Source organism: Marmota monax, unplaced genomic scaffold (assembly GCF_021218885.2).
Source record: "Marmota monax isolate L192 unplaced genomic scaffold, Marmota_monax_Labrador192_F-V1.1 WCK01_AAM20220418_F8-fsc00234, whole genome shotgun sequence".
NCBI lineage: Eukaryota > Metazoa > Chordata > Mammalia > Rodentia > Sciuridae > Marmota > Marmota monax.
In genome coordinates, this window is record NW_026692493.1 from 2,267,331 (window position 1) to 2,294,177 (window position 26,847).

Sequence of the window (26,847 nt, forward strand, 5' to 3'; positions counted from 1 at the left end):
TCCTGCTCAACCCCTCTCTGCCTATGGGGAGATGCACCTGAGGGTGTGTGACTGTGGGATAAAGATGGGGTGAAGCATGGGATCAGGACTTGTGAAGCATGGGATCAGGGCTTGACACTGAATGCTCATGGATGTGGGCTGTCACGTGGAGCCACCTGGTGATGAGCTTCTCATCTGTATTTTCAGGGAGCACTGTGGGGTCACCATTTTCCTGAAATTCTTTAGCTGCATAGGAGGGCTTGCATATTGGTCTGAATGACCCATAGCTCTGCAGCACTGCAACGTTTGAATTAAGTTTCAAAAGCCAAATTCTTTCTGGTTAAGAGCTGGCATTGCTAAGACTGGAGTTGGCAATTTTTTTTTTTCCTTCCTCGTCCCGTCCCTTTCTTTGCAGTGCTGGAGCTTGAACCCAGGGTCTCATGCATGCTAGCCAGGTACTGTGTCACCAGACTATATCCTGAACCTCCTAAATCAGATTCTATTTTTTTTTAGGGATTAAACCCAGGGTGCTTTGCCATTGAGCTTCATCCCCCGCCTTTTAAATCTGTGTATTTTGAGACATGCTCGTGCTAAGTTCCTGAGGCTGGACTTGAACTTGCAAGCCTCCTGCCTCAGCCTCCTGTAGTTGCTGGGATTACAGGTGGGTGCCACCATGCCTGACTCAAGCCAGATATTGTCTTTATACCTGGTACCAGACACTAGCCATCTTCTGAATACTGAACAAACAAAAGGCAAAGGCCCAGTTAACAGAGCAAGACAGTCCACGCCACAGGACACATGATCCAAAGAGCAGCAGCTCAGGACTCCCCTCATCCACGATGGCGCAATCCTGTACCTGAGCCAGATGCAGCACCAGGTGGGTTCACAGGTGGAGCAGGGGGCAAGGTGTGCTCAGACGCATGGAGGGATTCTGAACAAGTCGGGGAGGGACTGCAGTAGTAACAGTACTGTAATCCAGAGGTCTTTTTTTTTTATTGTGGTATTGAAGATTGAACCATGTACCCAGGCCTTTTGATTTTATTTTGAGATGGGTCTCACTAAGTTGCCCAAACTGTCCTTGAACTCATGATTCTCCCACCTCAGACTCCAGAGCAACTGGGATCACAGGTGTGCAACACTGCTCCTGACTCATCTCTTCCTTAGGAGACTTCTTGGGCCAAGAAGAGTTTTGTTTTTTTTTAATTTTTAATTTTTTATTGTGGGTTGTTCAAAACATTACAAATTTCTTGACATATCATATTCCACACTTTGATTCAAGTGGGTTATGAACTCCCACCTTCACCCCATACACAGATTGCAGAATCACATCAGTTACACATCCATTGATTTACATATTGCCATACTAGTGTCTGTTGTGCTCCACTGCCTTTCCCATCCTCCCCCCTCCCCCCTCCCCACCTCTCCCCTCCCCTCCCCTCCTCTCTCTCTACCCCCTCCACTGTATAACCCTGAGGGTCTCCTTCCATTACCATGCAATTTCCCTTCTCTCTCCCTTTCCCTCCCACCTCTCATCCCTGTTTAATGTTAATCTTCTTCTCATGCTCTTCGTCCCTACTCTGTTCTTAGTTACTCTCCTTGTATCAAAGAAGACATTTGGCATTTGTTCTTTAGGGATTGGCTAGCTTCACTTAGCATAATCTGCTCTAATGCCATCCATTTCCCTGCAAATTCTATGATTTTGTCATTTTTTAATGCAGAGTAATACTTCATTGTGTATAAATGCCACATTTTTTTTTATCCATTCGTCTATTGAAGGGCATCTAGGTTGGTTCCACAGTCTTGCTATTGTGAACTGTGCTGCTATGAACATCGATGTAGCAGTGTCCCTGTAGCATGCTCTTTTTAGGTCTTTAGGGAATAGACCAAGAAGGGGAATAGCTGGGTCAAATGGTGGCTCCATTCCCAGCTTTCCAAGAAATCTCCATACTGCTTTCCAAATTGGCTGCACAAATTTGCAGTCCCACCAGCAATGAACAAGTGTACCCTTTTCCCCACATCCTCGCCAGCACTTGTTGTTGTTTGACTTCATAATGGCTGCCAATCTTACTGGAGTGAGATGGTATCTTAGGGTGGTTTTGATTTGCATTTCTCTGACAGCTAGAGATGGTGAGCATTTTTTCATGTACTTGTTGATTGACTGTATGTCCTCCTCTGAGAAGTGTCTGTTCAGGTCCTTGGCCCATTTGTTGATTGGGTTGTTTGTTCTCTTATTGTCTAATTTTTTGAGTTCTTTGTATACTCTGGATATTAGGGCTCTATCTGAAGTGTGAGGAGTAAAGATTTGTTCCCAGGGTGTAGGCTCCCTATTTACCTCTCTTATTGTTTCTTTTGCTGAGAAAAAACTTTTTAGTTTGAGTAAGTCCCATTTGTTGATTCTAGTTATTAACTTTTGTGCTATGGGTGTCCTATTGAGGAATTTGGAGCCCGACCCCACCGACTGTAGATCGTAGCCAACTTTTTCTTCTATCAGACGGCGCGTCTCTGATTTGATATCAAGCTCCTTGATCCATTTTGAATTCACTTTTGTGCATGGCGAGAGAAAGGGATTCAGTTTCATTTTGTTGCATATGGATTTCCAGTTTTCCCAGCACCATTTGTTGAAGATGCTATCCTTCCTCCATTGCATGCTTTTAGCCCCTTTATCAAATATAAGATAGTTGTAGTTTTGTGGATTGGTTTCTGTGTCCTCTATTATGTACCATTGGTCCACCCGCCTGTTTTGGTACCAGTACCATGCTGTTTTTGTTACTATTGCTCTGTAATATAGTTTGAAGTCTGGTATCGCTATACCGCCTGATTCACACTTCCTGCTTAGTATTGTTTTTGCTATTCTGGGTCTTTTATTTTTCCATATGAATTTCATGATTGCTTTCTCTATTTCTACAAGAAATGCCGTTGGGATTTTGATTGGCATTGCATTAAACCTATAGAGAACTTTTGGTAATATCGCCATTTTGATGATGTTAGTTCTGCCTATCCATGAACAGGGTATATTTTTCCATCTTCTAAGATCTTCTTCTATTTCTCTCTTTAGGGTTCTGTAGTTTTCATTGTATAAGTCTTTCACCTCTTTTGTTAGGTTGATTCCCAAGTATTTTATTTTTTTTGAAGATATTTTGAATGGAGTGGTTGTCCTCACTTCCATTTCAGAGGATTTGTCGCTGATATACAGGAATGCCTTTGATTTATGCGTGTTGATTTTATATCCTGCCACTTTGCTGAATTCATTTATTAGCTCTAATAGTTTCTTTGTAGAGCCTTTTGGGTCTGCTAGGTATAGAATCATATCATCTGCAAATAGTGATAATTTAAGTTCTTCTTTTCCTATTTTTATGCCTTTAATTTCTTTCGTCTGTCTAATTGCTCTGGCCAGTGTTTCGAGAACTATGTTGAACAGAAGTGGAGAGAGAGGGCATCCCTGTCTTGTTCCAGATTTTAGAGGGAATGCCTTCAGTTTTTCTCCATTCAGAATGATGCTAGCCTGAGGCTTAGCATAGATTGCTTTTACAATATTGAGGTATGTTCCTGTTATCCCTAGTTTTTCTAGAGTTTTGAACATAAAGGGATGCTGTACTTTGTCGAATACTTTTTCTGCGTCTATCGAGATGATCATATGGTTCTTATTTTTAAGTCTATTGATGTGGTGAATAACATTTATTGATTTCCGTATATTGAACCAGCCTTGCATCCCAGGGATGAATCCTACTTGATCATGGTGTACAATTTTTTTGATATGTTTTTGTATCCGATTCGCCAGAATTTTATTGAGGATTTTTGCATCTAGGTTCATTAGAGATATTGGTCTGTAGTTTTCTTTCTTTGAAGTGTCTTTGTCTGGTTTAGGTATCAGGGTGATGTTGGCCTCATAGAATGAATTTGGAAGTTCTCCCTCCTTTTCTATTTCCTGAAGTAGCTTGAAAAGTATTGGTATTAGTTCTTCTTTAAAGGTTTTGTAAAATTCTGCTGTATACCCATCCGGTCCTGGGCTTTTCTTAGTTGGTAGTCTTTTGATGGTTTCTTCTATTTCCTCAATTGATATTGGTCTGTTTAGGTTTTCTATATCCTCCTGGCTCAATCTGGGCAGATCATATGACTTAAGGAATTTATCTATGCCTTCACTATCTTCTAATTTATTGGAGTATAAGGATTCAAAATAGTTTTTGATTATCTTCTGTATTTCTGAAGTGTCTGTTGTGATATTGCCTTTTTCATCCCGTATGCTAGTAATTTGAGTTCTCTCTCTTCTTCTCTTCGCTAGCATCGCTAAGGGTCTGTCGATTTTGTTTATTTTTTCAAAGAACCAACTTTTAGTTTTGTCAATTTTTTCAATTGTTTCTTTTGTTTCAATTTCATTAATTTCAGCTCTGATTTTAATTATTTCTTGCCTTCTACTTCTTTTGCTGTTGTTTTGCTCTTCTTTTTCTAGGATTTTGAGATGAAGTATGAGATCATTTATTTGTTGGTTTTTTCTTTTTTTAAGGAATGAACTCCAAGCAATGAATTTTCCTCTTAAAACTGCTTTCAGTGTGTCCCATAGATTCCGATATGTTGTGTCTGTGTTTTCATTTATCTCTAAGAATTTTTTAATTTCCTCCTTGATGTCTTCTATAACCCATTGATCATTCAGTAACCTATTGTTCATTCTCCAAGTGATGTATGCTTTTTCCTTCCTTCTTTTATCATTGATTTTCAGTTTCATTCCATTATGATCAGATAAGATGCATGGTATTATCTCTACTCCTTTATATTGTCTAAGAGTTGCCCTGTGACATAATATATGATCTATTTTTGAGAAGGATCCATGTGCTGCTGAGAAAAAAGTGTAACTGCTTGATGTTGGGTGGTATACTCTATATATGTCAATTAGGTCTAGGTTATTAATAGTGTTATTGAGTTCTATAGTTTCCTTATTCAACTTTTGTTTGGAAGATCTGTCCAGTGGTGAGAGAGGTGTGTTGAAGTCTCCCATGATAATGGTATGGTGGTCTATTAGACTCTTGAACTTGAGAAGAGTTTGTTTGACGAACATAGCTGCACCATTGTTTGGGGCATATATATTTATGATTGTTATGTCTTGTTGGTGTATGGTTCCCTTAAGCAGTATGTAGTGTCCCTCTTTATCCCTTTTGATTAACTTTGGCTTGAAATCTATTTTATTTGATATGAGTATGGACACTCCTGCTTGTTTCCGAAGTCCATATGAGTGATATGATTTTTCCCAACCTTTCACCTTCAGCCTATGTATATCTTTTCCTATCAAATGCGTCTCCTGTAGGCAGCATATTGTTGGGTCTTGTTTTGTGATCCATTCTACTAGCCTGTGTCTCTTAATTGGTGAGTTTAAGCCATTAACATTTAGGGTTATTATTGAGATATGGGTTGTTCTTCCAGCCATATTTGTTTATTTCTGTTACTAAACATGGTTTGTTTTCCTCTTTGATTATTTTCCCCCCCTTTACTGTCCTACCTCCCACTGTTGGTTTTCATTGTTATTTTCCATTTCCTCTTCCTGTAATGCTTTGGCGAGGATGTTTTGAAGAGATGGTTTTCTAGCTGCGAATTCTTTAAACTTTTGTTTATCATGGAAGGTTTTAATTTCATCTTCCATCCTGAAGCTTAATTTCTCTGGATACACAATTCTTGGTTGGAACCCATTTTCTTTCAGTGTTTGAAATATGTTATTCCAGGATCTTCTAGCTTTCAGAGTCTGTGTTGAAAGATCAGCTGTTATCCTGATTGGCTTACCCCTAAATGTAATCTGCTTCCTTTCTCTTGTAGCTTTTAAAATTCTCTCCTTATTCTGTATGTTGGGCATCTTCATTATAATGTGTCTAGGTGTGGATCTCTTATGATTTTGCACATTCGGCGTCCTGTAGGCTTCTAGGATTTGGGATTCTGTCTCATTCTTCAAGTCTGGGAAGTTTTCTTGTATTATTTCATTGAATAGACTGCTCATTCCTTTGGTTTGGAGCTCTGTACCTTCCTGTATCCCAATGACTCTTAAGTTTGGTCTCTTTATGTTATCCCATATTTCTTGGATGTTCTGCTCATGGTTTCTTAACAGTCTTGCTGAGCTGTCTATGTTCTTTTCCAGTTGAAATACTTCGTCTTCATTGTCTGATGTTCTATCTTCTAAGTGTTCTACTCTGCTGGTAGTATTCTCCATTGAGTTTTTAAGTTGGTTTATTGCTTCCTGCATTTCTAGGATTTCTGATTGCTTGTTTTTTATAACCTCTATCTCCCTGTATAGTTGATCCTTTGCTTCCTGGATTTGTTTGCGTAATTCGTTGTCGAAGTGATCTTTCATTGTCTGATTTTGCTGTTTAATGTCTTCCTTGATACTCCAGATCATCTGAAGCATGTATATCCTGAATTCTTTATCTGACATTCCATCTGCTGCAGCTGTTACCTCTTCTAAAGTTGCGTTGACCTGCATTGCTTGTGGTCCTTTCTTTCCTTGTCTTTTCATACTACTTGCGTATCTTTCCTGCAGGCGCAGGCGGCGGCTCTGCTCTCTCCTTATTCCAATTGGGGTGTCGTGGCTACCACGCCGGCAGGTCACTGGGCCTGTTCTGGGCGCTGGCGGCGGCTCTGTTCTGCCGCTACTCCAATTGGGGTGACAAGTGTACCACGCCGGCAGGCCACTGGGCCTGATCCGCCGGTCGGTTGCAGGTTTGCCTACCCTGCAGGTGCGGGCGGCGGCTCTACTCTGCCCCTACTCCAAATGGGGTGACGTGTCTGTCGTACCGGCAGGCCACTGGGCCTGTCCCGCTGGTCGGTCGCAGATCTGCCCACCTTTCGGGCACAGGTGGAGGCTCTGCTCTGCCCCTACTCCAATTGGGGTGTCGTGACTACCCCGCCTGCAGGACGCTGGGCCTGTTCCTGGCACGGGCAGCGACTCTGCTCTGCCCCTACTCCAATTAGGGTGGTGTGTGTACCACGCCGGCAGGCTCCTGGGCCTGATCCGCCGGTCTGTTGCAGGTCTGCCTACCTTGCAGGCGCGGGCGGCGGCTCTGCCCTGCCCCTCCTACCACGCCTGCGGACCCCTGGGCCTGATCTGCAGGTTGGTCACAGGTCTGCTCACCCTGCGGGCACGGGTGGCGGTTCCGCTCCGCCCCCACTCCAATTGGGGTCACGTGACCACCACACCGGCAGGGCCTGATCCGGGCGTGGGAGAAGGATCTGCTCTGTCCCTACTCAAGTTGGGGTGACGTGTGTACCACACTGGCAGGCCACTGGGCCTGACCCGCCAGGCTGTCACAGGTCTGTTTACCTTGCAAGCACGAACGGCGGCTCTGCCCTGCCCCTCCTACCACGCCCATGTACCACTGGGTGGCGGGTCTGCCCACCTTGCGGGTGCGGGTGGCGGCTCCGCTCCGCTCCCTCTCCAATTGGGGTCACGCGGTCACCACGCTGGCGAGCCGCTGGGCCTGCTCCGGGCGCTGGCGGCGGCCCGGCTCCTCCCCTCTGGCTCGACGACAAATTGAGGAGACTCGGGTGTCTGTGCCTCACCCCCCCTACCAGGAGACCAACTGTTTATGTTGCCGCTGGTATTGATGAAGTTCTCTCCTCCACCGCTTTCTGCTGACATCAGATCTCTGCCATGTTGGTATCCTATGCGAATGGCAGCATTTCGTTCCCCTTGCCGGGCAACCAAAGCAACGGGTGAGTCCTGACCGGCCCTCAGCAGGACCCGGACCGAGAAGCAGTTTCCGTGGGCTCCTAGCCCCGGGCCAGGGAAGTTCCGGGAACCGGAACTCGGCCGCTCCGTGCTCGGTGTAAGCTCCTATAAGTGTAGGCTCCAAGAAGCAGTCCCCGCGGGCTCAGTTCCGGGAGCCGGAATTCGGCCGCTTAGTGCTTGGTGTATGCTCTGATAGGAGCAGGGTCCAAGAAGCAGCCTCCGCAGGCTCCACAGCCCTGGGCCAGGGCGGTTCCGGGACGGTTCCGGGAGCCGGAACTCGGCCGCCCCGCGCTTGGTGTTAGCTCCGATAAGATCAGGTTCTAAGAAGCACCCAGGCACTGAACCCTAGCAATCTGTCTGCAAGCCGCAGGCGAATTGCAGCCTGAAATTACCTGTTCTATGGCTGAATGAGCTGCGGTCAGTCGAAAACAGGTATGGTGACATCAGCTTTCTAACATGGTGGCTGCTGGCCTCCTCTGTGGTCTGACCGGTGTGGAGAACCGAAATGGACCGCTTCCTTCCCCCGTCTCGAACCCAGAATTCAGCCCTGAGTACGGTGGTTGCACGGCTGGCAGAAACTGCAGCGCTGTATCCCTGCGTCGCTATCTCCTCGTTTCCCAGCGCGCGCTGCAGACTCTAGCCGCGGGGCGATTTGCTGAATAAGCAGTGTTACCCTCCGTGCGACAAACCTCTCGCGTTTGAGTCCCTGTAGCCGATCCTCGTGCGATGGAAATCCTTCCTCCAGGTTCCGGAGCACCCCACTATTTCTGGAAATTCCTAACAAGATATCCTTTAGCCATCCTGACTTGTCATACTCCCACACAGTGAAGCAGCACACGGGGGCAATGCACTCCTCTCGCCGCCATCTTCCTTCGTTGCTCCCCGGAGGCAGGCGCCGCGGCGGTCCCGCAGTTGCTAAGGAGAATGCTCTTCCCAAGAAGAGTTTTCCTGGTGCTCTTTCTCCTAATTCACTTCTCCTCCCTCAGTGAAGTGGAAAGTCTTGCGCTGGCCTGTCATCCCTAGCTAGCGCCCGATCTCCTTCCTGGACAGAGGGCCTACTCTCAGGACACAGACACGTGCGCACAGGCTGGGTGGAGCATGCAGAGTCCTTGTTCACATCTGGAGCATCCCATCCACATGAAGGGGTGGATGCATGCTGCGATCCCCTATCTAGTTTCCACTTCATGGTACTCTATGACTTCCTTTTCTATCCAGCAAATAGTTGTTTCCACGTGAGCTTGTGCAGGCTCATCTCAGTTCTATAGATGGGTCTCATGCACCATACTTCTTCCTGGCAGAAGCATGTAGCCTTCCATGCCTGAGAATGCTCATTTCCCCATATCTTAGCCAACATTGCTAAGATGCTAAGATTCACTCCTAATCTTTAAAATTAAAACATCTATTGCATTGGCAAAATGTCACCTCACCCAACTCAAGCAAGTACTTTTTATTTTTTTTTTTTAATATACCTTCTTTCACTCACCATTCATTTTGACATTTGTTCATGTGGTAGTATGTATCAGTAACTTATTCCTTTTTATTGTTAAGTGTTTCATTGTATGAGTATACCACAATTTGTTTTTCTATTATATTGGGTTGTTTCCAGTTTTGGCTATGACAATAAAGCAGTGATGAACATTCATATTCATGTATAAGTCTTTTGCATTTTATTTGGACTTCTATATATATATTTTTTCATTCTGTTGGTTAAGTGCCTACATGAAGAATGGCAGATCATATAGTAGGTGTGTGTTAAGCCTTTTTTCAAAAACTGCCAAAATATTTTTTCAAAGTTTCTTCAACATTTTGTATCCCACTAAAACTGTAGAGTTATAGTTCCAGGCCCTCTACAGCCTCAGCAACACTTGGTATGGTCCTTCTTTTCATTCTAGTCCTTCTGATGGGTATATAGTAATAGTCATTGTGTTTTTAATTTGCATTTACTTAATGATTGGCAATGTTAAGCATCTTCTCACTTGGTTATTTCCATCCAAATATCTTCTTTGATAAAGTTTCTGGTCAAATCTTTTGCCTATTTAAAAATATTTATGACCATTTTATAGAGTTTTGTGGGGTTTTTTTGAGTCTTGAGTTTTTCTGTGTGCTGAATATGACATTAATACTTCGTATGCTTTTAAAATCTCTCTCCCTGTCAAGGGGAGAATTCTCTAAACAGTCTTTAAATTCTCTAAACAAGGTCCTTTGAAGAACAGAAATTTTAAATGTTGATGGAGTACAGTTAATCAAATTGTTCTTTTATGGATCATGTTTTTGATATCAAATTGAAGAAAGTTTTGCTTAACCCAAGCCTGCAAAAATTTTCTTCTATATGGTCTTCCAGAAATTTAATTTTAGGTTTCACATTGAGGTCTATGATCCATTTTGAGTTAATTTTCGTGTTGGTGTGAACTGTGGGTTGAAGCCCCCCTTTCTGCATGTGGCCATCCAGTGGTTTCAGCACTACAGTTTGAAAAGATTCTCCTTTTCCCATTGAATCGCTTTGCACCTCTGAACAAAATTAGTTGTTCATATACGTATGGTTCTATTTTTGGACTTTCTATTTTGTTTCTCTGATCTATTTGTCTTGATACCAGTACCACTCTGCCTTATCTTATATAGTATATAGTTTACAGTAAGTCTTGAAACCAGTTAATGTCTGTCTTACAATTTTGTTCTTTTCCACGACTGTCTGGCTAGTCTAGGTCCTTTGCACTCCATTTAAGTATTAGAATCAGCTTATTGATTTCTACATTAAAAAATCCTGTTAAAATGGTACAATCCAGTCACTTGGAAAATATTTAAGGGATGTGAAATCAGTGTGTCAGATGGATATCTGTTCTCCCATGCTCACTGCAGCACTGTTCAGTAACCAGGAGATGGAATCAACCTAACCATCAACGGATGAGTGGATAAAGAAAATGTGATACACATACACAGCATGCGCGCACGCGCACACACAGAGGAATACCATGTGGCCATGAAAAAGAAGGGAGTCTTATCATCTGTGACTGCATGGATGAACCTGGAGAATATTGTGCTAAGTGAAAGACAAATACCAAATACACTTTGTATCGTCTTAACGTATGCCCTGAGTGTTCTTGATTGTACTGAGATGCCTCCTTCCTCTAGCACTTTACTTAACGCCCTTTCGGTTTGGTTCTTATTAATTTTTAATTCCATATTTCCGTGACGAAGATACCCCTCACTAAGATAATGCAAAACAAAACCGAGACAAAATGAAACAAAAACGGAACAAAAATTCATTATATCAGCCTTTCTATCCTCCTGAAATGTCCATCCGTCCTTTCTCCCTATCTGTTCCTCAGATGCAAATAGTTTTTCCTCAGATGTGAGCAGTTTTTCTTCCATCCCACCCATCGCCAGGGACTGACAACTTAAAACAAAAGCGAAACAAAATGAAAGAAGAATCTTTAAATGGTTACCCATCCTCTCGCACTGCCCTCAGGAGCAAGCAGTTTACCTTGTCACTTACCCTCAGGCGTTCCCCGGACGTGTCACCAATTGCCGCAGTCTGGCTGGGCACAAATCACGAGCCACTCAAGCAGGAACAAACTTTACTTCTGAACTCCCCCGAATGCCACCCACGCGGTCCTTCTAGGCACACCACACACCAACCGGAACTCCCTCCACCGGAATTTCACCAACCAACGCCAACTCCCCAGGAATCCCTGCGAGAACTCCAAAGCAGTGGGCGCCTGAGGCGGACAGCAGCGGTCTATATACAATTGAATACGCAGCCTGTTTCAATCCTGCGTCATCTTAATGGCTCGCCTCTCAACCATTACTTCTGGCAAAATGCCAGGGGCCATTCCGACTTGGCTGTGGCTCTCAACACTTTCATACCACACAACTCACCCATTTGAACTATACAATTCACTGGTTTCCATCAGTTTTAGAACAATTTCATTGTCCCTGCAAGGAAACCCTGTACCCCTTAGTTTCCCCACCAAGTTTCTTCCCCGCTGCCCCCAGCCCTGGACAGGCACTCATCCGCTCTCTGGTTTGCCTGTTCTGCAAGTTTTGCAGAGTCAGGACCATGCAATATGCTGTTTTGGGAGGCCACCCACACCCCAGCAGTACCAGTGCTTCATTTCTTTGCATTTTCGAACAACATGCCACTGCATGGAGAGACCATGCTGTACAGACATTAGGGTTATTTCCAGGTTTCTGGCTATGTTGAATAATGATGCTATAACATGCATATCCAGGCTTTTGTATGAGTGTGTTCTCATACATCTTGAGTATATGTCTAGGACCAGGTCTGCTGAATCATGTAGTAGCTATGCTTAGCCATTCCAGGAATTGTCCACCTGTTTTCCAAGGTGACTGCCCTATTTCACATTCCCACCATCAGTGCATGACGGCTGTGATTCCTCCACATCTTCACCAATGTTCAGTATCTGTCTTTTTCATTATATGAAGTGATATCTCATTCTGGCTTTAATTTCTAGTTCCTTGATGGCTAATGATGTTGAGCATCTTTTCATGTGTTTGTTGTCCATTTGTATGTATATATATATATATATATATATATATATATATATTTTTTTTTTTTTTTTTTTTTTTTTGAGAAATGTGTACTAAAATGCTTCATGCATTTAAAAAATCACTTTATTGACATACATATTTACTGTATACAACTTGATGAGTTTGAAGATAAAGGTTTTTCTATGAAGCCATCACCACAAACTATGCCATGAACATATCCACCACTTCCAAGTTTGCTCTCATTCTCTATTATTATTATTTAATATTAATATTATCATTATTTAATAATAACAATAATTTACTATTTTTGAGACAGTGTCTCATTATGTGGCACCGGCTGGCCTTTTAATTCTGGGACTTGAGCATCCTCCTGGGCAGCTAGGATTGCAGGTGTGTACCCCAATGTTTGGCTTATTATGTATTTGTGATAAGAAACACTTAACATAAGAGCTACCCTTTTAGCAAAATCTCAAGTGTGCAGTACAATGTTGTTAACTTTAGGACTGTATGGATGGTAACAAGCATGTGAAAAAAAATGCTTCATATCACTGCCATTTGGGAAACTCAGAAGCTCAGTGGATTAGAGAAGGGGGAATGAAGGAAAGGGAGGGGGAATGGGAATAGAAAAGACAGTAGAATGAATGGGACATAACTTTCCTGTGTTCATATATGAATACGAGACCAGTGAATTTCCATATCATGTACAAGAATGGGATCCTAATATGAGTAAATTATATTCCATGTGTGTATAATATGTCAAAATACACTGTCATGTATATCTAAAAGAACAAATGAAAAATAAGAAAAAATGAATAAGCAGAATGGCTTGAGCCAGTTCTCAAAGCTACTGAGGGCAGAGGCTCAGTGCCTATGGGGAGGAGCCCCAAGATAGCAGCAGGACATGAAGTAGTGATCACCCCCTTCCTCAGAGGTACCTGCCATGTTCATTGAAGGGGATTCCCAGGTATTTTAAGGGCTTTCTGCATGAAATCAAAGCAGATGTTGATCCTGGGGATGCAAAACCATCCCAGCCCACTTGTTAGCCTAAGAGGGTGTGTTGGGTGACTTATGCATTTCTGGCTCAGGTCCTTCTCACAGTGGGTGTAGTCGCATGGATTTATCCTGCGACGGTGATGTGTACTTTGAATGGACATGCTGAATAGTGGGAGAGCTCCTGTATCAGTTCCTGGGCCCACAGATAAGAGCAAATAGAGCCGTTTGAGAGTCAGTACCTCCATACCTCAGCCCACACCAGGATGGTAAATAAATAATACTGCATTCCTTGAGGCGTGGCAGACTAGTACCAGCCATAAAGACAGACTTTTCAAAGTGAAGTGACACCAGGAAAACAGCAGAGAACAGCTTTCAACTTCTGTGCCTCCACAGAAAGCCTGGAAAAAAAGAAAGAAAGAAAGAAAAAGAAACATTGTCTGAACTCTGGAAACTAGTCAAAGTCTTAGAGAAACCAAGAAAACAGTGATACCAGGAAAAGGCACTTAAAAGCCTTCTGGAGCGTTTGCTCACTCTTGCCCCCCCACCCCCCACCCAGCTTGGTCCTGAAGACCGTAGCCCACTTTCCCAGTGTGGGACCTTGAACTCTGGTTCCAGAGGGAGCAAAAAAGACAAATTATTGCTTGTCCATTCTAATCTATTGGGCTACCTGAAAGACTAATGGGAGGTGCCTGTTTGTTTTGTGTGAATTTGAACCCACTCAGGGTAGAGAAGTGATCTAGTTTGTTTTTGTGGTGCTGGGGATGGAACCCGGGGTCAGCACTCTATCAGTGAGCTGCACCCCAGATCAGTTTTGACAGGGATGTCCCTGAATGTCCAGAACTAAAGGTCAGACTAGTCTGCATGGTCATGCAGTGTGGTGAAGTGCTTCAGGCCAGGTGACCCTGCGTGTCCTGGTGGCTCTAGCATGGTGTGCACCATTGGCACCAGGTATGACCTGTCAGCCTGTACTTTCTCTCCTGAGGGAAGAGTTTTTCAAGCTGAATATGCTGTAAACTCTGAAAATAGTAGTACAGCTATCAGGATGAGATGTAAAGACAGTGCTGGCTGTTGGATAGAAAAATCAGTCCTTTCTAAGCTTATGAAAAAGAGTTCAGTAAATGACTGAGCGTTGGCCAGCATGTCGGGATTGCCATAGCAGGTCTGTTTGCAGATGCTCATTCTTCAGCAGACGTAGCAAAAGAAAAACCTCCAACTTTATATCTACATTTGGCTGCAACATTCCACTAAAACGTCTCATAGACAGGTGGCCATGTACAGACACTTGTGTACCCTCCACAGTGCAGTAGTTAGACCTATGTCAGGGTCTTACCAGATGAACCACACGAGGGACCCATTCATCAGGGGTGTGTTGTTGGCAAAGCCAGGCTGGCTGTGAAGACAGTGATAGAGAATTTCAGATGAATGACATGACCTGCTGTAAGGGTAAAGGAGTTGTGACAGTGACTAACATAGCAGTCAATGAAGTTAAAGATGAGGCTTTTGAACTAGATCTCTGCTGGGTTCATGGATTGACTAAAGGAGGATATGAAGGGTTTGTTCCAGAAGATATAAGGGTAGGGGCAGAGAAATATGCTAAGGAATCTTCAAAGGAAGAAGATGAATCAGATATTCATAGTATATAACATTACTTCAGTATCTTCTCTGTTACACATTTCTATGAAAGTCTCAAAACATAAAAAATTGAAAAAATAAAAACCAAACCAAGAAACAAAAAGAACTCAGAAAAGTCAGTAAACAAATGGATGACTACAACCTTCAACAATTAAGATCAGAAAACCCTGGGAAAAGGAAACATGTGATTTCCAAAAATTACCACATCATATTATTATAACAGTTTTCAATAAGAAATCACAAAGTTGACAGGGAATTGTGGGCCATTTATAAGAAAAAAAATGACAGAAACCATCCTTGAGGAAGCCAAGATGTTGGGGTTTCTAGTCAAAGACATGAAATAAACTGTCTTAAATATGTTCAACGAGCAAAAGAAAACCATGGACAAAGTACCAAAGGAAATAAAGAAAATGATGCATGAACAAACTGAGAATATTAATTGAGAAAAACAGATACTGTTAGTCAATTTCTGTCTCTATGATGAAGTACCAGAGATGAAAAATTTATAAGAAGGAAAGATTTATTTGACTAATGATTTCAAAGGTTTCAGTTCCTAGTTGTTTGCCCCATCACTCTGTGCTTGTGGTAGCACAGTATGTTTTGGTGGGCACATGTGGCAGAGGAGGTCTGTCAACCTCACCAGAACTGGGAAGCAAAAAGAGAAAGAACGAGGAAGAGGCCATGGGGCCCTTTAAGGGTGTGCCCCAGCAAACTGACTTCCTTCTAGTAAGACCCACTTCTTAAAAGTTCCACCCCCTCCAAATAGCACCTCAAGCTGGGGCCAAGCCTTCAACACATGAGCTTTTGGGGGACATTCTAGATCCAAACTATGACATGCCACTCCTGTTTGATTGATGTCCATCTCACGATGCAAAATGCATCTTGTCCATCTCCAAGAGTCCCCAAGTCTCAACAGTTCCGGCATTATTCAAACATTCAAGTCCAAAACTTCCTCTAAGACTTATGGAGAACTCAACTGTGAACCCCTATAAAAATAAAAAGAGCAAGTTATAAACTTCCAGATACAATGGTGCAGGGCAAATATTCCTGTCCCAAAAGGGAGGAATAAAGGCATGAAAAGGAAAAACCAGACCAAAACACACAGGGCAAATGTTAAAACATGTCCTCATGTGCAGCATCTGGGACGTGTGGTGGCATGCTGTGAGTTCCAAAGGCCTTGGCCAGGGTGTGAAGGTGATCTGGCTATGGCATGCATCATCCCATCAATCACCTGGCTCATCTGGCTGGCCAGGCACGGTGCCCTTCTTCACTCACCATTCTGTGTGCATCCATGCTCAGTGGGAGAGGGTGACATTTCCCCATAACGAAGGAACATTCTTCCTCCTTTTCTGGCTGTGCTCAACTGCTAATATCTCCAAATAAGGTTTCAAAGTCCAAAGGGCTTGGCCAGCCCACCCCCATGTCTCTGCTTGCTACCTACAGCTCCTTTTAGCAGGTGGTCCATGTTCCTAGCATCTCTAATCTGTGGAGTGTCCATTGCAGCTTTTGCTTTATTCTTACAGTTTTATGCATCACCATGTTGGGGGCTTCTTGTAGTGACTTCAAGCCTGCCACATACTGCCTAGACTCCTGGTTTTCCTCTGAAATTTCAGTGGACACCTCTAGGACCCCATATCTTGTGCATCTTGCATGCCAGAAAAACCATGTTCAATGAGCATCATGTGGATGATGCTAGGGTCTGCTGCTAGCGTGAGCTGTATCAGGGCTTGTTTAATCATGGCTGCAGCAGTTTCTGAGTGCTCACAGCAAAAAGAATGCCCCAACAATTTCCTAGGTGACCCTGTGCAGAGGGTGCCTTGGGCTCAGGCTTGCCTTTCCAATGAAAGGTCTACACCCTAACCCTTTGAGCCTGTCATAGATGGGGTCTTACTGATTACTGGAATTCCATCAAGGGATCTTTTCTACTGTCTTGGTGAAAGAAATTAGCTTCTTTTAATGGTGGTATCTCTTTAGCAATGGCACCCTTCTTGAGGACACTTTTACCCTTGCTCCTTTTTTGGACAAACTACAACTTTTTCAAATATTTCCACTCTACGTTTTGCTCCCAATTCTCACTGTAAATCCGGCTAAAAGCATCCTGCTACAACCTGAATGCTATGCTGCCTTGAAATTTCCTCTGCCAGATTAATTAGTTCATTGCCTTTAAACTCAGCCTCCCATGAAAATCCAGAGCATGGACAAAATGTAGACAAATAATTTGCCAGAATGTAATGTATGGCTGCTAGTCTAATTCCTAATGGAGTCCTGTTTCCCCCCAAAACCTCATCACCATGGCCTTCACTGTAGCATTTCTGTCACTATGCTGGTCTCAGAGCCTTCACCTGAATCACCCATTATGCTCTGCTTACAGAACTCTAGGTTTGATTTAGTTTGTTTCCCCAAACTTTTCCAAATTCCTTCTGCAGACCAGTTCCAAGGGTTTCTGTCTTACTTTTTGGTATCAACATTCTGTGTTGATTTCTGTCACTGGGACAAATATCTGAGATAAACAACTTAAAAAGGGTGAGAAGTTTATTTTGGCTCATGGTATCAGAGGTTTCAGCCTGTGGATGCTTGGCCCTGTTGCTCTGGGTCTCTGGTGGCCGGGGACATCATGGCAGGAATGTGTGGTAGAGGAGGCATCTCCTCATGATGGCTAAGAAGCAAAGCGGGGAAGAAGAGGGCCTGGGATTCCAAGGTTCCCTCCAAGGGCACACTCCTGATGGCACCACCTCCTGAAGTCCCACCTCCTCCCAAGGGCACCGCAGGCCACTGATCAACTTTTAGCCCATGATATGTCAGGGGACATCACAGATCCAAACCATAGCTGTTTCCAACCAGAAATTCTGGGACTCAAGGGTACAAAAGCTGCCTTGAAAACCTACTAAAGGAGCTCAACAGCAGACTTGAGCAGGCAGAAACAAGGTGTGGAATGATTCAGTTGGAGGAAGAGAAAGAAAAGGGAGTTAGAAAAAAATGAACAGAGCCTGGGGGACCTTTGGACATCACCTAATACACAGATTATAGGAGTTCCAAAAGGAGAGAAAGAAATGGGCAGAAAACTTATTTGAAGAAATTATGATCCCAAACTTCCCAAATATGAGGAAAGACATTAATATACAGATAAGAATTCGAAGAACTCCAAGAGATATACATCAAAACACATTATCATCCAAGTCATGGCACCAAACATATGCACATACACACACAATCATAAACGGTCAAATTTTTGCCTGTATTTGCTCATTTAGGTCATTCTTTAATTCACAGATCACTTTAATTTTGAACCTTCTGAACTCCTTCTCTGATATTTCATCAACTTCGCTGTCCATGGCTTCTGTTATTGTAGTGTCCTGGTTTGTTTGGGGCACTTTCCTCCCCTGTTTTTTCATGTTGTCTATGTGTCTTCTTCCTTGCAGCGTGGATCCTGAACCTCATGCAAGCTGGTGAGGGCAGATCTGGGCCAGGCTTGAGCTCCTGCAGTAGTCTGCTGGTCAAAAGGGGTGTCCTGTGCTGGGGGCTGGGCTCTGGTGGGTGTCCACCTATGGTGGGATGGACTGGGACCTACTGTGAGCCTCTGTCCTGGTCCTGTACAGGCCGGTGTGGGTGGATCTGGGCCGGGCCTGCCTTCTCGCTATATCATAAACTGTCAAAAGAAAAAGAGCAGAAAGAGAAAAGCAACCTATATATATATAGTTGATTTCCTACCAGAAAGTATGAAAGCTATTTGGGATGACAAAATTAAAATTTAAAGAAAAATTCTTTCAATCAGCAATTCTATTGCCACAAAACTATGCTAGATGACAAAAAGGTGGGAAGCAAAGGTGTAGAAAAACACCAAGCTGTGTGCATAGCACCCGAGGCCTGGGGTGGCTCTATTATTGTCAGACAAAATAGATTTCAATTCATAAAAGGCTGCAAGAGACAAACAAGGATGTTTTATATGTTGGGAAAAGTTTGAATGTACTAAGAAGATGTAAGTACAAACACATTGTCTTAGTCAACTATTTCGGTGCTGTGACTAAAGGATTTGACCAGCACAACTGTCAAGGAGGAAAAATTTATTTGAGGACTCATGGTTTCAGAGGTCTTAGTCCATAAAAGGCCAACACCTCAGGGGTTGAGGGGAGGATGAACATCATGGCGGAGGAGTGTGGCAGAGGGAATCGGCTCACGTCATGATTGAGAAGCAGAGAGAGACTCCACTTGCCAGATACAAATATATACCCAAAGCCATGCCCCAATTCCCACCTCTTCCAGCCACACTCTACCACTGCTGTTACCACTCAGTAATTCCTTGGTGGGATTAAATCATCGAATGGATTAAGACTCTTATAACTGAATCATTTTCCTCTGGACCTTCTTGCATTGTCTCACACGTGAGCTTTTTTGGGGATACCTCACATCCAAACCATAACACACATTCACACCTAACAACAAACCCCAAATGTATAAAGCAAAAATGGATAGAATTTAATGGAGAACTATTTATTTCCGTAATAATGTTTAGAGAGTTTAATGCCCTACTTTAAATAATGAATAGTATAAGCAGACAGGATATCCACAAGGGAATCGAAGACTTGAATGCCAGTATAAACCAATTTGCCATAACAGACATATACAGGACACTGTACCCAACATGAGCAGAATACTCACAACTCAATGTTCTCCAGGACCAACCATATGTTAGGTCCCCAAACAATATTAATAAATTTAAAAAGACTGAAATCACAATGAAGCATCTTTTCTGAGTTCAAAAGAATAAAACTATAAACCAGTAACAGAAGGAGAATTGGAAAATACACTAATATGTGAAAGTGAAAAGTTAAAACAATACATTCTTTTTTTTTTTTTTTCACCAGGGAAGGGGCACTTAACCACTAAGCCACAGCCCTTTAAAAATTTTTTTAGGGTCTTGCTGAGTTGCTGAGGCTAGCTTTGAATTTGTGATTCTCCTACCTCAGCCTCCAGAGTTGCTGGGATTATAAGCATGTATCACTGCACTCAGTTAAATAATACACTCTTAAACAACCAATGGGTCAAAGAATAACTCACAGGTAATTAGACAATGCCTTGAGGTGATTGAAGAAAAAAACACAACACACTAAAAACTTATGGGATGCAGCAAAAGCAGACACTAAGAGGAAAATTCACAGCTGTAAACATGTATATTAAAAACCAAGCAATTCTAAATCCCAAATATAATCATATATCTGAAAGATCTAGAGAAAAGTAGATCTGAAGCTAGCAGAAGGAAATAATAAGAATCAGAGTAGAGACAACACAGATATTAGAAAAATAATAGTCAAAGACACCAATGTTGGTTCTTTGAAAAGAACAACAAATTGACACCCTTTTAGCTATATTGACTAATATAGTAAAAGAGAGAAGACCCAAATTACCAAAATAAAAATGAGAGTGGAAACATCACCATCAATTTTTATAGAAACAATAAGAGAATATTATGGATAATTGAATGTCAATAAATGGATAATCTACCTAAATGAGATGGAAAAAAATAGAAAAAATCTGAATAAATCTTAATAGACCTGTAACAGGAGAGGCTGAGTCAGTACTTAGACACCTTTCAAAAAACCCAGACCAGATGGCCAGATAGTGGCACTTGTGAAATCTATCCAACACTTAAAGACTAAATACCAATCCTCAAACTCTTTTTTTTTTTTTTTTTTTTAATTTTACAGAATTAATTTTATTTTTTTTTTTTTTTTTAGTTTCTTTATTTTTTTTTTTTTTTTTTTTTTAATTTTTTATTGTGGGTTGTTCAAAACATTACAAATTTCTTGACATATCATATTCCACACTTTGATTCTAGTGGGTTATGAACTCCCACCTTCACCCCATACACAGATTGCAGATTCACATCAGTTACACATCCATTGATTTACAAATTGCCATACTAGTGTCTGTTGTGCTCCGCTGCCTTTCCCATCATCCACCCTCCCCCCTCCCCACCTCTCCCCTCCCCTCCCCCAATCCTCAAACTCTTGCAAAAGATGAAAAAGAAGGGAATACCTTCTAACTCACACTATGAGATCAGCCTTATTTTGATACCAAAGCCAGACAAGGATACTACTAGAAAAGAAAGCTACAGCAAGTAACTCATAAATGTATTTGTAAAAATCCTTCACAAAATACTTGAATTTCTTGCTAACTGACCTTGCAACGACCAATCAAGGAGAGGGCCATAGAGCAAGCGGAGGGACTGCAACAGATGGCCTCATGTCCTGGCTGCCTACAGTGTAAGCAGCCTGCCGCTCATGCGCCTAGCATGAGGGGAGTGGCCTGCCACTCAGATGCCCTTAACGTATGCCATGTATGCAGTACTCCATGCACCTGTCCCCACAATTAGGCATTAAAATTAGAACATTCATAGAGACAGAAAGTAGAAAAGGTTACCATTGCTCATGAGAGGCTCATGCTTAACAGTTACAGTTTCTGTTTGGAGTCATAAAAAAGTTATGAAATAGAGAGTGGTAGATGGTTACAGAAAATCATGGGTGTAACTAATGCCATTAAATTTTATGCTTACAAACAGTAAACCTTGTGTTATTTATATATTAGTACCATAAAAATAATCGAAAAAACTTATACCACAAAAAAATCAACTAAACACAAAAGAACGCAGGCATAAAGAAATAAGTGACGGAAAGTACAAGATAGTATACCCATAGTGGCAACTAGCTGGACTTCTGCTGGCATCCAGGCTTGCAGATAGCAGAGGACCTGTGAGGGTGGCCTCATGGGGTCCCTGATAAGTTCTGCAGCGAGTCATGCAGCTCTTTGGCTGCAGCTCCAGGCAGCGGGGTATATTCACATCTTCCTTTCTCAAATAAGTTGCAGGTAATCTTCCAGCAGGTGCATCCACCATTGTTGACTGAGATTTGGACCTGTGTTGAGAGTGAGAATGGTGTGGAGCTATGCCATGAGAATGTGAAGAGGTCCATGGAAACTCACAGTGCAGACCCTCCAAGAGGAATCTGAAATCCTCAGTGTGGTCATCATTGGCTACTGTATGCCAGAAAAGTACTTTTCTATTTAGAGTCACTTATTCCAACAATTCTTGGTGATATTGAGGAAGTTAAGAAATTAGATTCACCAGCATATTCAAAACTCAAAGAAGACCCATGTTCCAAAAAGCAAAATAATGAATGGCCACTGATGAAAATCTCCTTATTTGTTCATTTTTTTTCTGATATGTCACTGCTCATTACTATATATTAGTGTATAGTCACATCTTAGGTATATTTAAAAATTAAAACATGTTCAAACAACTATGAATTAAATATGTATGAACTATATCATATAGTTAACACGTTGTTTCACCTGTTATATTAAACCCATCATGTTATAGTAAAAAAAGATCCATAGAAAAAAATCAAGATTTAAAAACTTCATATGTTAATTAAAAACTCAAAACTTTCTAAAATGTACCTACCACAAGGAAGTTTCTCTTATGATGAACATAAATCGAATAAAGACACATGTGAAAGGGCAAAACAGCAGTGTTAGAACTGTAATGTTCATGGTAAAACACCAGCAGATACTACCAGAGAGGCTTTGTAAAAGTAAATGCCTGTTGGGACTTTGAAATGGTGGTTCCACTACACAAAGCAGTTTGGCAGTTTCTCACAAGGCTAAATATAGAATTATCACATGACCTGGTAATTCCATTCTTTTTTTTCTAATATGTTTTTAGTTGTAGTTAGACAGAATACCTTTATTCTATCGATTCTTATGTGGTGCTGAGGATCGAACCCAGGGCCCCATACGTGCTAGGTGGGTGCTCTACCGCTGAGCCACAACCCCAGCAGTAATTCCATTCCTAGATACGCATCTTGCTATAGACTTAATTGTGTCCCCTACTCCTTCCCAAATTCATAGAATGAAGCTTAACTCCCAAGGTAACAATATTTTGAGATGGGCCTTTCAGAGGCAATAAGGGTAATGAGATCATAGGTGGTCCTAATCCAACAGAATGTGTGGCCTTCTGAAGAGAGGAAGAGAGAGGATCTCTCTCTTTGCTTGCATGAACAGAGATCATGAGCACGTAGGGGTGCTACCAGCCAGGAGAAGAGGCCTCAGAATGACACCAACCTTGTTGGTACCTTGATCTCAAGAGTTCTCAGCCTCCAGAACTGTGAGAAAAATAAGTTTCTATTGTTAGCCACCAGTTTGTGATATTTTGTTGTAATAGAATGAGTTGACTAAGACAGCTGAAGGAACTGAATTCTGGTACTCATGCAAGTACATGTTCATGGGTGTTCTTAGCACCACTATTTTTAGTAGATAAAGATTGGAAACAGCTCAAATGTCCACCAACAGATGAATATATAAATCCTATAACACGTTGTTATATGATAGGATATGAACCAGACACAAAAAGGAAGGAAGAACATGTTATGTGGGTGAATCTTGAAAGCAGTGTGCTAAGTGGAATAAGCCAGATACGAAAAGTCACATATGGTGTGATCCCTTTTATATGAAATATCCAGAATATACAAATCCACAGAGACAGAACACAGATTAAATAGTAAGGTGTTCATTTTGAAGTGATGGAAATATTTTGGAATTAGAAGTGATGGTTATACAATATTGTGACTGTGTTATATGCATGGAACTTTTGATTTAATGCTATGTGAATTTTTAAATTTTATGTGAATCATTTAAAAATGATTTATGGGTAGTAGGATTATATATATAATTTATTCATTTAATTTGACCCCTACAAGAAGTGGTTGACTCATAGAGGATGAGAGTAGACTCCCTAAAACTTAACAAGAAGTAGCCTCATGAGAGCTGTTGTGCAGGATTTGGTGTCTTTACTGGAGTGGAATAACAGAAACTTGGAAATATGGACTGTGATTATTGCTCCCCCCAAAATGCATTATTTTCCAGAAAGGACAAGCTGTTGCATTCACTTGGGATCAAGAGCTGTGTAATTGCGCATGTTCTTGGCTCTGCCCAAGGCTATGATAATTCTGCTACTCTTTTATAACACACTCTGAAGGTAACTGGACCACCTTGATCTCCCATAGAACATCATTTCCATTCACTATATTGATAGCTGCATAATTGGGCCTGGGGATCTAATTATTCCAGATGCCTTGATAAGCTGTGTGTACTCCAGAGGGTGGAAGGTAAGCCCTACAAATATTCTGGAGCCTGCCACATTGGTAAAATTTAGAGATTTACTGGTCTGTTAGCTCAGTATGTAACTGCCACAAATGGACTGCTGCGCCCTTTGGGATGATGATTCTGAAAGATGATGGTAAGGGGAAATCTTCCCAATAGTCAGAGCTTTTGGCAATGCAAGAGGCCATGCACTGTGTAGAGGGAAGTGGCTTGAGTTAGGGTATTCCTAGATTTTTAGTCTCAGATGGTTGTTAGGGGGCCTGAGAAGAGCAAGACCAAAGAGGTCAGGTGCACAATAGTCTGCAGAACTGTAAATATATAAAATTACCTGTCAATTGATAAATAAGTAAATACAAAGTGTTTTAGTCAGCTTTTTTGCCATTATGACCAAAAGACCTGACAACAATTTTAGAGGAGGGAAAGTTTATTTGGGCCTACTATTTCAGAGGAGTCAGCCCATAGATGGCCAATTGCATTACTCTTGGCCTGAGAGGAGGCAGAATATCAAGGCAGAAGGGCATGATAGAGGAAACCAGTTCAGGACATGGCAATCAGGAAGCAGAGAGAGCTCTCTCACAAGGGACAAAATAAATACCCTAAAGGCATCCTCCCAGTGATCCACCTCCTTCAGTCACACCTACCTGCCTGCAGTTACCACCCAGTTAATCCACTGATCAGGTTAAGAGCAGATTAGGTTAAGGTTCTCCTAACCCACTCTTGCATTTTCTCTCACACGAGCTTTGGGGACATCTTCTATTCTAACCACAACAGGCCCTTCAGAATGTGGTATGCAACTCAACCATCTGTGTAGGATTTCGTGTCCTGTATCTAGTAGCCAGGGATGGAGATGGGAGTGCCCTGCTCACCCTCTCTTAATGACACACTCAGGGAATCTGTGGTTCTGGGCTGCAAGTGTAGGCACTGAGTGGAGGTCTTGGTAGGGGAGGTGATTTCCATCAAGTGACAGAGTAAGAGTATCACAACATAAAGCCAGAGCTGCTTCCTCAACACTGATCGTGCTAGGAAACTGGCAAGCAGAGAAAGGAGTTAGCGTTCTGGAAGGAGGTTACCAATCTTCACTCGGAGGAAGGATGTTGCTATATAATGGAGGCAGATAGCATGCACTTGTACTCATGTGACCCTGCTACCTTGGTACTCATACATCCAGCTCTAAGTGCAACTACTGCCTCAAAATGGCTTAGGCCCCTCAGTCAAGAGGAGCAGGATCCATACAAGGCAAACCACCTAGACTGGCAGAAGTGCTAGCCAGAGGGTGGTGGTGGAAAAGGGAGAGGGTGTTGCTCTCTTCAAGAGGGTCCAACTGCAGCAGCAGGGCTCTGGTTTCCCTCTGACTCTCCGTTTGTACATTTCCCCAGAAGCTAGGACTGGTCTGAATGTTGGGGAAGCTCGGCCTGGATGAGATGAACTGCCTAAGAAGCAACAGAGGTGAGTGGCTGAGGATGGGTACTCAGCATTGATGGATAAAACCACAGCTGCCCTTTCCCCAGAGAGGGGCCCTAACTCAAACAGGAACCACTTGCCCTGGAGACTGCAAGCTGCCCCTTCCACCTCACAGACTGGCTGACTGGCTCAAGAGACCCTGGCCTTGAGGCAGGACCAACTCCGAGGCAGTCTGGCCCGCAGTGCTTCCCTGGGATGGGAGGAGGGTTGAAGTTGGCCTCCACTGAGACCACACCTTGCTCAGCTTCTTGCCTCCCAACCTCCCCACTCCTCTCCTTGTCGCCCCAGTGAGCCATTGAACAATTGCCGTCCCAGGGTCTGCTTCTGGAAAGCCTGATACAAAGCAGCTTCATAAAGTCAGTGTTGACAGTGAATCAGTTTTGTGTGTGAAGTCTACCTCAACAAGAAGTTTGTAGCCCTGAATTTGTTCCCCAGCACAGCAAAAAACGAACCAGCCCTCAATTAGTCATTTATAATAACTAAATAATAAAAAAACTCCACCTCATGAAAACTCCTGAGCAGCTGAGATCTAAGTTGAACATGTACAAATTACTTAAAGGGGAAACATGTTTATTCTCAAGCTCCCAAATCAATACCTGTTCTTTTTAAAATACCGCATTCCACTGAAATGGTCTCCTTTACAGTTGGTCAAAAGTTGACACGGGTTCCCCCATGGCAGACCAAGGCAGACTCCCCTCATTCATTGGTTGATAATATGTTTTGTCTTTTTGCTCAGATCCATAAAGCACACATGTATACTTTTTTTTTTTTGTAATTCAATCTTTAATGTAAACACAGAAATAATACAGACAATAAATTAAGGACCCCAATGCAAATGATGCCCAAGATGATCCTAAAAGCACACTAGCAAGCCTTGGACACGGGCATGGCTCAAAGGCAGCTGAACAGCTCTTCCTCTGCAGTCCTCGGCCACCCCTGGGAGGCACAAGATCTCATTTGTCCTAGAGAAATGAAGGAATAACTCCCAAGCTGATAGAGAGGCTTCAAAGGGAGCAGTTCTGAAAGTTGCTTTCTTATAATCAAAATAGGTATTCTCATGGTCTGGCTGTTTACAGCCAGTACTGTTTACTTTCCTTTGTGTATTTATATGACCAAGTATGGCTAGACTTGTTACCTGCTATTATTTAATTTTAATGGCAAACCTGTTCCTGTGATTTTGGCCTGACCTACAAGAGCTCCTGAAATTTTTAGGTGCTCAAAAACTTGGAATGAATAGCTGTCTGTTCAAACACATCTTTAAAAAAGTTGACTGAGGAGACTACAGGGGAAAAAGGACAAGGCCTTACACATTCTGCAGTGGGGGCCTGGGGTAATCAGGGAATAGCAATCATTCTCTTGTAAGAAATGCAAGGTACATTCCCTGAGGTCAATCTGGGGAAGAAAAAACAAAAAACAAG

The 26,847-nt window shown here is 42.5% G+C and overlaps 1 pseudogene; it reads left to right on the forward strand.

The window, feature by feature from the left end:
- Positions 1–14,108: 14,108 nt before the first annotated feature.
- LOC124092132 (proteasome subunit alpha type-3-like) lies at positions 14,109–14,826 on the forward strand (annotated as a pseudogene).
- Positions 14,827–26,847: the final 12,021 nt, after the last annotated feature.